Source organism: Pseudorca crassidens, chromosome 3, assembly GCF_039906515.1.
Source record: "Pseudorca crassidens isolate mPseCra1 chromosome 3, mPseCra1.hap1, whole genome shotgun sequence".
NCBI classification, from domain to species: domain Eukaryota; kingdom Metazoa; phylum Chordata; class Mammalia; order Artiodactyla; family Delphinidae; genus Pseudorca; species Pseudorca crassidens.
In genome coordinates, this window is record NC_090298.1 from 102,421,273 (window position 1) to 102,433,477 (window position 12,205).

The following is a 12,205-nucleotide window of genomic DNA, read 5'->3' on the forward strand; positions in this document are numbered from 1 at the left end:
TACAGGGCTCTGGGATGGTAAATGTCAAATAAATAGAGCTGCAATTGTGAGTTGGTTTGATTAGACACCTAAGGGGTTCTTTTCCAGCCACTTCCCACTGGAAAGGTCAGCTAATCACAGTAATTAGGAATTCTTTTGTATTAGCCTTGTTCAGCTTGGAAAGACCAGTAATTAGTTACAACTTCAAAGGTATAGTTTCTTCACAGAGACTACCAATCTTAACCAGGGATTATTACTAAATAAAAAAAAAAATTTTCAAGTTTTAAGTCCTAAGCATGTTTATCTTCACTTGATCTATGGAGAGTGATTTTACAATAATGTTTTCGATATTCACTGTTAACAAAAAGACCCTGAAAACTGGACAATCTATGATGGATTAATCATGTTAAATACATGAACATTCAGATTACAGTACTTGGGAAAGCTCAAGCATTTCAGATGCTGTTCTGCAAAATGTACAGTGAATCCTACATCAACATGAGTCTAAATGATAGTAATTCTTTGATGAAAACAATTTTCTGCTGTGTTTATATGTATATGTGCGTCTGTTTAGTAAAAACATAAATTGCAAGATTTTTTTTGCAGAAGAAAACGGTGTTGGGAAATGTGAATCATTAAATATTGAGGATGGATAAACAGGGCAATGGAGTCTTGAGGAACTCCTGACAGGAAAACTCAGGGCCTCTTCTTCTGCTCTCCCCTTATTCGGAATATTCATGTTAACCTCTCTTTACTTCTGTTTACCTGCTTTGTTTTATCACCATGTGACATACTATTATGTTTTCTTTAGTTAATATGTCTCCCAAATAGAACTCAGAGCTGTTTGTTTTGTTCACTGGTTAATGCCCAAACCTAGAAGGGGCTTGGCACACAGTAGGAGCTCAAGAAATATTTATTGAATGAGAGAGGAGGAAGCAGCTGTTAATTTTCCCTTCAAGAGCTGACTTAAAAAATACTCAAGTCTCTATTTTATCTACATATATTGGAAGTGGAAGTATGAATGTATAGACAGAGTTTCTGACAGTATTCACCTATAGCCACTGGGACCAGGGGAAGTTGATGGGCTTGCCAAGGTAGCAGAAGGTGTTTGAATTATGAACTGAGAGCAGAAATAGCAGGCCATATGATCCAGCAATCCCATTCCTGGGCATATATCTGGAAAAAATTATCATTCAAAAAGATACATTCACCCCTATGTTCATAGCAGCACTATTCACAATAGCCAAGATACGGAAACAGCTTAAATGTCCACTGACAGATGACTGGATAAAGAAGATGTGGTAAATATATACAATGGAATAATACTCAGCCATAGAAAGAATGAAATAATGCCATCTGCAGCAACATGGATGCAACTAGAGATTATCATACTAAGTGAAGTCAGTCAGAAATAGAAAGACAAATACCATATGATATCACTTATATGTGGAATCTAAAATATGGCACAAATGAACTTAGCTACAAAACAGAAACAGACTCACCGACAGAGAGAACAGATTTGTGGTTGCCAAAGGAGAAGGTGGGGCAGATGGACTCTGTAGTTAGTAGATGCAAACTATTACATATAGAATGGATGGACACCAAGGTCCTACTGTATAGCACAGGGAACTATATTCAATGTCCTGGGATAAACCATAATGGAAAAGAATATAAAAAAGAATGTATATGTGAGTATAACTGAATCACTTTGCTGTACAGCTGAAATTAACACAACATTGTAAATCAACTATACTTAAAAAAATAAATTAAAAAAACCAGAAATACCTGGTCACTGTCTAGGAGTATTGAGGACTACCAAAGCCTGACAGAGGGGAGCAGAAATCCACCTCCACCCCCTCCATCTTCTCCTGGCCTCCATGAGCGTTAATCTAGGAAAGACCTCTTTTCTGCTTAGGTTTTTGCCTCACTCTCTCTAGACTTGATTCCTTTGCTTCTCCAATCCATATGACAGGTACTATGCCACTAATATATTCTAGTCTTGCCACCTAAAAATAGATTTGACTGTTTTGTTTTTGATTCCAATTCCAGTACGATTCTGGAAGAACTCTGATTGGCTCAAATTGGACCAGCTGGCTACCTTGGAAGAGTAATCTCATTTGATGGATAGAGTCACACTGTATTCACATCAGGATGATCAAATAATTTATCATCGAAATTGAGTGTTAAAATAATTATCTAGTTTTTGAAATATTATTTACTGACCCACAAATTGGTTTTATTGTAATGGCATGCCCTTAAAAATAATCTTATTCCAAACTATCCAAAAAATAAATATTCCTTCCAAAAGAATGAAATGAGTTATATGTCTACAATAAAGCAAAAAGGAAAATTAAATTTCATATCAATTATTTGAACATTAAGAAATGACCATGTGGCTTTAGGATCCAGTAATTGTAGGCACTTAGTAAATAATTCCTAGATAAAGGGATGAAGAGGACTTGAATTTCAGTGAGCTTTTATAGCTTTGAGCTGCTAACTGGAGAAATTCAACAATTGTTATCAAATCCTCCATTTGAATAAGTCTGGATTCCAGCACCTACTCAGTTGTAAGGTCTACCCTGAGAATTTGTCAACATTTCAGAAATCCTTGGAAGAGAGATAACACTTTTTTGAAACATTCCCTATAACCAACTATGTGAGGCAGTGCTTCTTGATACCACAGCTAAATGTTTCTCTTGTCTTCAAGTGCTTTCCCCTAGAACTTCCATCCTGCAAACCACTGGATAACTAACCTTCCTAAAAAGCCCATCACTACCACATTCCCCACTTATGAATTTTGTTATGCTCTAAAGTGTCTCCCGCTGGAATCAATCATCTTCTTTACTGATGATCTCAAATTATGCAAATACAGAGGGCCACCTGTACTATGCCATTTAATAAAGAAATGTGACCACTGACAACAAAATCCAATATATGACCCTAGACAGTGAATCCTGTACTGAGTTAGGAAAATGCTCTAAAAACCATAATTAGGTCAACTGACAAAGCTAGAACGTGACAGTAGGTTCAAGTATTGTACCAATATAAATTTATAAAATTAATAAATACTGAGGTTATGCAAGATAATATCCTTAATCTTAGGAAATATTACACTGTAATATTTAGGGTAAAGGGCCACGATATGGGTAGCTTACCCACAAATCAAAAAATAAAAAGATAGAGAAAGGGGAGTGAAAGAGAATAATAAAGCCAGTTGGACAAAATATTAACAATAAATTAATCTGGGGAAAGGGTATATGGGCGTTCCTTGTAACAATTTTATTTTAATAGCTTTTTGTAAGTTTGCAATTATTTCTGAATTAGAAGTTTAAAAAATATTTTACTACAATAAAGCTACTCTAAAACATAATTATAGCATTTCAAATTTAGATCTTCTATACTACTTGAGCTATCATCATTAGTTTTCAGTTTCTCTTTTGCTTTCCTAGAGATAATTTTCAATTTTGATCGTCTTTCTGATTTAGTCATATGCTAAATATTGAGAAATCTATTCACTGCCTGTGCCTCTCACATGCTGTTGGATGTGGCCACAGCAGAAGTTAAAGTATACAGTGGAGGTCACCAAACCCATCTTGGCTTATTTCAATGCAGCTCTTCATAATGATACCTCATTAACAAATGGGAAATCCTGGACAAACACTAAACCTAATGACATGACTATTATAAACAAGGACTGTCTCAAATAAACTGAATGTAGGGATACTATAACAGGAAGGCTCCTGTGAAAGCCATGCGGATAGAACTAGAGGGAAGTGATTCTCAGAACAGGGATGATGGTAAAACAATCCCAAATATTTCTCTACAGATGATGAAGGTAGGGAAGGCATTAAAGGTCAAAACATCAATGTTAAGTACTCCCACTCCAGAAAATAGTTTCAAAATAGAGTTATGCTATTTAGACAGTTAGGGTCAGTAGAGACTAATATTTGAAACATCTGTTGGCAGTTCATATGCACTCTTTTCAGAAGTAGTAGAAATATTATGTTACACTGTCAGAAACAGATGAAAGATGACAAGTTATAGTTTGTTGTTACCGCTGGTGTAATTCCTTCATATTTGTATCTCAGTGACATTCAGTTTCATTTCTTTTTTTCTTGTGAAGTTGTAGAAGCTAAATAAGCTGTCAGGTGTCAAATGTAGAAAAGTATTTCTTCTTCAGGAGAGATGAAAGATTACTTAGAATACACCCTCAATTATACATTGTAAAATTGTAGGGATTTGCCCTCAATTATGCAATGGTTAAAGCAGAGCCTTACATAGAGTTCATTCCCAGTCAAGGAAAAGAATTTTAGGATAGCTCTATCCCAGTAGGAACAGTCTTTTTGTCTAGAATGATGTCACCTGCCTAACTAATAGATAATTGTGAAACATCAGAAAGGCTGTCTATTTGTATTTTGTGGACCCAGGATGAATAGTATCAGTGCCTTCCCCACTCCACCGCCTGGCCCTTTCCTCTTTTGTTAATTTCAATCACTTTTAGTGCTTTCTCTGTGCCAGACACAGCAGTAAGTGTTTTACATATGTTTCTCATTTTATTATCCTTTTCCAAACCTGAAAAAGGTATCACTCTCATTTAATAGATGAGAAAAATGACACTGAATTGTGCAACATTTACTTACTTCAAAGTCAATGAGAACAAAGTGTTGGCAGAACCAAGAATTGATTTACAGGTCTGACTCCATAAGTCCTAGGCTCAAAAACCACAGTAATAGTCTGCCTTCCAATAGCTCATGACCTTTATTCCTAGATCAGTAATTTCCCTTTTAAGAATGCATTTAAGGGGCTGCATCTTCCCTCTGCCTATGTCTGGAATACATTTTGACTCCCCTACAGGTGTCTTTCAGGAGTGTGTAACTCTATGGATTTCAGCAAGTCAGCCTGTTCTCCCAATGTGAATAATAATTAGGAGCCTTACTTCACTAAAACTGGGTTTATTTCTAATGCATTCTACTCTTGAAGAATTCTAAATTTAAGAATGGTTTTATATTAAGTTCAAAACTGTCTCTGTAACTAATTTCTAAACATCTGTCCATATCTATCTTTGGGAAATTAACAGAAAAAGTCTAATTCTTCTTCCATTTGATAAACTATCAAACATCTTAAAGAAATTTACATTTTGTGCTAATTTTTTTCTTTTCTACAAAAAAATTCTCAGACCATTGGTTGCCTATCTGGCTCTATTGAAGAAATCTCATTTCCCCCCCCAGAAAGGTAGAGATTAAGAACACAGTTTTAAATTCCCATTTTCTGAGATCAACTTGGGTGTTTCTTTTAATTTTAACTCCAGGAATTTCTTTCAGGGATTTCACCTCAGGTTGACCCCAGATCCTTAAACAATTTTACTGACTCGTCTCTCCCTTCTCATGAGTTAGAACATTACTGGCAGACCAAGTGTACATTTAGATATTAGTTTGCTACCTTGGTCTTTTGTCCACAGTGGATATTACATCACCTTTGTTGAGTGGATAATTCCTGAGCTGCTGGGCTTCCATCAGTCCTCTAGCTTGAGTGGTATCACTTTACAGGGTTCTTTCTACATGCATTTCTCCTTTATTTCTTGCAATAATCCTCTGAAAGGGATGTTACTGCTCCCATTAAATAAATGTGCTTCCCGTTCTTTCTTCCATTCTAAACTGAAGTTTAAAGCAATTAAGTAATTGCCCAACACCATGTAAGCCAATATTCAGTATCAGCTATTTGGATTCTGAAACTTCTTCCCTTTCCACTAGTTGTGCTTTTAAACTCCTTGAATCATTTTCTTAAGTGAAGTTATAAAGTGAAACTCAATGTCTAAAAGAGATAAAGGTCACACTGAACAGTACTTTGAGTTAAATTTATCACATTTACTTACTCAAAAATCAATTAATAAGAACAATGAAGCTACGCTGATGCTGAACACAACTTTTGAATTGGTAGTTATAAACATCATTTATGATCGTATCATTTCAACATATAAAATTCATTTTATTACGATTTCCATATGACCTGTAGGTAAAATTTCTAATAGCTCACCTGCTACTCTGAGGATACTGTTCATTTAAACTGATTCAATAGCTTCGAAGTAGAATAGTGGACTATTTTGTTTCAAAGTTCAGTCATTAAGCCTAAGAAGTGCTCACATTCCTTATTCTTGAGAGATGTGACAGGTTACAAGTGTTCTGTAATCAGAATGCTTTTCTTCAAATATTAACTCTTAGTTCTAAGAGTTTGACCTTGGGCAAACTACTTAAACTTTTTGAAACTCAGTTGTCTTAACAGTAAAATGGACACATTGTTAGGGCTCTACAGACACTACCTATTACTCTTATTTATTTACTTATTTAACATCTTTATTGGAGTATAATTGCTTTACATTGTTGTGTTAGTTTCTTCTTTATAAAAAAGTGAATCAGCTATGCATATACATATGTCCCCATATCTCCTCTCTCTTGCGTCTCCCTCCCACCCTCCCTATCCCACCCATCTAGGTGGACAGAAAGCACTGAGCTGACCTCCCTGGGCAATGCAGCTGCTTCCTACTAGCTATCTATTTTACATTTGGTAGTGTATATATGTCAATGCTACTCTCTCACTTTGTCCCAGTTTACACTTTCCCCTCTCTGTGCCCTCAAGTCCATTCTCTACATCTGCGTCTTTATTCCTGTCCTGCCCCTAGGTTCATCAGAACCATTTCTTTTTCTGGATTCCATATATATATGTTAGCATATGGTATTTGTTTTTCTCTTTCTGACTTACTTCATTTTGTATGACAGACTCTAGGTCCATCCACCTCACTACAAATAACTCAATTACGTTTCTTTCTATGGCTGAGTAATATTCCATTGTATATATGTGCCACAACTTCCTTATCTATTCATCTGTCAATGGACATTTAGGTTGCTTCCATGTCCTGGCTATTGTAAATAGTGTTGCAATGAACATTGTGGTATGTATCTCTTTTTGAATTATGGCTTTCTCAGGGTATATGCCCAGTAGTGGGATTGCTGGGTCATATGGTTGTTCTATTTTTAGTTTTTTAAGGACCTCCATACTGTTCTCCATAGTGGCTATATCAATTTACATTCCCACCAACTGTTCTCCATAGTGGCTGTATCAATTTACATTCCCACCAACAGTGCAAGAGGTTCCCTTTTCTTCACACTCTCTCTAGCATTTACTGTTCGTAGAAATTTTTTTTTTTTTTTTGCGGTATGCGGGCCTCTCACTGCTGTGGCCTCTTCCGTTGCAAAGCACAGGCTCCGGACGCGCAGGTCCAGCGGCCATGGCCCACGGGCCCAGCTGCTCCGCAGCATGTGTGATCCTCCTAGACCGGGGCATGAACCCGTGTCCCCTGCATCGGCAGGCAGACTCTCAACCACTGTGCCACCAGGGAAGCCCTGTTTGAAGAATTTTTGATGATGGTGATTCTGACTGGTGTGAGGTGATACCTCACTGTAGTTTTGATTTGCATTTCTCTAATGATTAATGATGTTGAGCATCCTTTCATATTTTGTTGGCAATCTGTATATCTTCTTTGGAAAAATGTTTATTTAGACATTCTGCCCATTTTTGGATTGGGTTGTTTGTTTTTTTTTTTGATATTGAGCTGCATGAGCTACTTGTATATTCTGGAGATTAATCCTTTGTCATTTGCTACGTTTGCAAATATTTTCTGCCATTCTGAGGGTTGTCTTTTCGTCTTGTTTATGGTTTCCTTTGCTGTGCAAAAGCTTTAAAGTTTCATTAGGTCCCATTTGTTTATTTTTGTTTTTATTTCCATTTTTCTAGGAGGTGGATCAAAAAGGATCTTGCTGTGATTTATGTCAAAGAGTGTTCTGCCTATGTTTTCCTCTAAGAGTTTTAGTATCTGGTCTTACATTTAGGTCTTTAATCCATTTTGAGTTTATTTTTGTGTATGGTGTTAGGAAGTGTTCTAATTTCACTTTTTACATGTAGCTGTCCAGTTTTCCAGCACCACTTACTGAAGAGGCTGTCTTTTCTCCATTGTATATTCTTGCCTCCTTTGTCAAAGATAAGGCGACCATATGTGCAAGGGTTTATCTCTGGGATTTCTATCTTGTTCCAGTGATCTATATTTCTGTTTTATGCCAGTACCATACTGTCTTGATTATTGTAGCTTTGTAGTTTAGTCTGAAATCATGGAGCCTGATGCCTCTAGCTCAATTTTTCTTTCTCAAGATTGCTTTGGCTATTTGGGGTCTTTTGGGTTTCCACAAAAATTGTGATATTTTTTGTTCTAGTTCTGTGAAAAATGCCATTGGTAGTTTGATAGGGATTGCATTGAATCTGTAGATTGCTTTGGGTAGTAGAGTCATTTTCACAATGTTCATTCTTCCAATCCAAGAACATGGTATATCTCTCCATCTGTTTGTATCACCTTTAATTTCTTTCATCAGTGTCTTATAGTTTTCTGTATACAGGCCTTTTGTCTCCTTAGGTAGGTTTATTCCTAGGTATTTTATTCTTTTTGTTGCAATGGTAGATGGGAGTGTTTCCTTAATTTCTCTTTCAGATTTTTCATCGTTAGTGTATAGGAATGCAAGAGATCTCTGTGCACTAATTTTGTATCCTGCTACTTTACCAAATTCATTGATTAGCTCTAGTAGTTTTCTGGTAGCATCTTTAGGATTCTCTATATATAGTATCATGTCATTTGCAAACAGTGACAGCTTTACTTCTTCTTTACGGATTAGGAGTCCTTTTATTTCTTTTTCTCTTCTAACTGCTATGACTAAAACTTCCAAAACTATTTTAAATAATAGTGGTGAGAGAGGGCATTCTTGTCTTGTTCCTGATCTGAGAGGAAATGTTTCAGTTTTTCACCTTTGAGAATGATGTTGGCTGTGGGTTTGTCCTATATGGCCTTTATTATGTTGAGGTAAGTTCCCTCTATGCCTACTCTCTGGGGAGTTTTTAATCATAAATGGCTGTTGAATTTTGTCAAAAGCTGTTTCTGCAACTATTCAGATTATCATATAGTTTTTATCTTTCAGTTTGTTAATATGGTGTATCACACTGATTGATGTGCATATATTGAAGAATCCTTGCATTCCTGAGATAAAGCCCACTCCATCATCGTGTATGATCTTTTTAATGTGCTGTTGGGTTCTGTTTGCTAGTATTTTGTTGAGGATTTTTGCATCTATGTTCATCAATGATATTGGTCTGTAGTTCTCTTTTTTTGTGACATCTCTGTCTGGTTTTGGTATTGGGGTGATGGTGGCCTAGTAGAATGACTTTGGGAGTGTTCCTCCCTCTGCTATATTTTGGAAGAGTTTGAGAAGGATAGGTGTTAGCTCCTCTCTAAATGTTTGATAGAATTCACCTGTAAAGCCATCTGGTCCTGGGCTTTTGTTGGTTGGAAGATTTTTAATCACAGTTTCAATTTCAGTGCTTGTGATTGGTTTATTTATATTATTTTCTTCCTGGTTCAGTCTTGGGAGGTTGTGCTTTTCTAGTAATTTGTCCATTTCTTCCAGGTTGTCCATTTTATTGGCATAGAGTTGCTTGTAGTAATCCCTCATGATTCTTTGTATTTCTGCAGTGTCAGCTGTCACATCTCCATTTTAATTTCTAATTCTATTGATTTGAGACTTCTTCCCTTTTTTCTTGATGACTCTGGCTAGTGTTTTATCAATTTTGTTTATCTTCTCAAAACACCAGCTTTCAGTTTTATTGAGGTTTGCTATTGTTTCCTTCATTTCTTTTTCATTTCTTTTTCATCTGATCTTTATGACTTCCTTCCTCCTGCTAACTTCAGGATTTTTTTGTTCTTCTTTCTCTAATTGCTTTAGGTGTAAGGTGAGGTTATTTATTTACATTTTTCTTCTTTCTTGAGGTAGGATTGTATTGCTATAAACTTCTCTCTTAGAACTGCTTTTGCTGCATCCCATAGGTTTTGGGTCACCGTGTTTTCATTGTCATTTGTTTCGAGGTATTTTTTGATTTCCTCTTTGATTTCTTCAGTGATCTCTTGGTTATTGAGTAGTGTATTGTTGAGCCTCCATGTGTCTGTATTTTTTACAGTTTTTTCCTGTAATTGATATCTAGTCTCATAGCGTTTTGGTCAGAAAAGATACTTGATATGATTTCATTTTTCTTAAATTTACCTAGGCTTGATTTGTGACCCAAGATGTGATGTATCCTGGAGAATGCTCCATGGGCACTTGAAAAGAAAGGGTATACTGTTGTTTTTGGATGGCATGTCCTATAAATATCAATTAAGTCCATCTTGTTTAATGTGTCATTTAAAGCTTGTGTTTCCTTATTTATTTGCATTGTGGATGACCTGTCCATTGGTGTAGTGGGGTGTTAAAGTCCCCTACTATAATTGTGTTACTGTCGATTTCCCCTTTTATGACTGTTAGCATTTGCCTTATGTATTGTGGTGCTCTTATGTTGGGTGCATAAATATTTACAATTGTTACATCTTCTTCTTGGATTGATCCCTTGATCGTTATGTAGTATCCTTTTCTGTCTCTTGTAATAGTCTTTATTTTAAAGTCTATTTTGTCTGATATGAGAATTGCTACTCCAGTTTTCTTTTGACTTCCATTTGCCTGGAATATCTTTTTCCATCCCCTCAGTTTCAGTCTGAATGTGTCCCTAGGTCTGAAGTGGGTCTCTTGTAGGCAGCATATATATGGGTCTTGTTTTGTATCCATTCTGCCAGTCTGTGTCTTTTGGTTGGAGCAGTTAATCCATTTACATTTAAGGTAATTATCGATATGTATGTTCCTATTAGCATCTTCTTAATTGTTCTGGGTTTGTTTGTGTACGTCTTTTCCCTCTCTTTTGTTTCCTGCCTAGAGAAGTTCCTTTAGCATTTGTTGTAAAGCTCGTTTGGGTGGTGCTGAATTCTCTTAGCTTTTGCTTGTCTGTAAAGGTTTTAATTTCTCCATTGTATCTGAACAGATCCTTGCTGGGTAATCTTGGTTGTAGGTTTTTCCCTTTTATCACTTTAAATATGTCTTGCCACTCTCTTCTGGCTTGTAGAGTTTCTGCTGAAAGATCACTGTTAACCTTATGGGGATTCCCTTGTATGTTATTTGTTGCTTTTCCCAGGCTGCTTTTAATATTTTTGCTTCACATTTAATATTTGATAGCTTGAATAATATGTGTCTTGGTGTGTTTCTCCTTGGATTTATCCTGTATGGGACTCTCTGTGCTTCCTGGAGTTGATTGACTATTTCCTTTTCCCTGTTAGTGAAGTTTTCAACTATAGTCTCTTCAAATATTTTCTCAGTCCCTTTCTTTTTCTCTTCTTCTTCTGGGACCCCTATAATTCGAATGTTGGTGCATTTAATGTTGTCCCAGAGGTCTGTGAGACTGTCTTCTTTTCATTCTTTTTTCTGATCTGTGGTAGCTATTTCCACTATTTTATTTTCCACGTCACTTATCCATTCTTCTGCCTCAGTTATTCTGCTATTGGTTCCGTCTACAGAATTTTTAATTTCATTTATTATGTTGTTCATCATTGTCTGTTTGCTCTTTAGTTCTTCTAGGTCCTTGTTAAACGTTTCTTGTATTTTCTCCATTCTATTTCCAAGATATTGGATCATCTTTACTATCATTACTCTGAGTTCTTTTTCAGGTAGACTGCCTATTTCCTCTTCATTTGGTTGGTCTGGTGGGTTTTTACCTTGCTCCTTCATTTGCTGCATATTTCTCTGTCTTCCTATTTTCCTTAACATACATACATTCATAACATACGTAACATTCGCAGGCTGCAGGTTCGTAGTTCCCATTGTTCTTGGTGTCTGCCCCCAGTGGGTAAGGTTGATTCATTGGCTTGTGTAGGCTTCCTGGTGGAGGGGACTGCCTGTGTCCTGGTGGGTGGGGCTGTATCTTGTCTTTCTGGTGGGCAGGGCAGCGTCCAATGGTGTGTTTTGGGGTGTCTGTGACCTTATTATGATTTTAGGCAGCCTCTGTGCTAATGGGTGGGCTTGTGTTCCTTTCTTGCTAGTTGTTTGGCATGGGGCATCCAACACTGGAGCTTGCTGGCCGTTGGGTGGAGCTGGGTCTTAGTGGTGAGACGGAGATCTCTGGGAGAGCTGTCACCGATTGATATTACTTGGGGCTGGGATGTCTCTGGTGGTCCAGTGTCCTGAACTCAGCTCTCCCACCTCAGAGGCTCAGGCCTGACACCCAGCCAGAGCACCAGGACCCTGTCAGCCATACAGCTCAGAAGAAAACGGAGAAAATT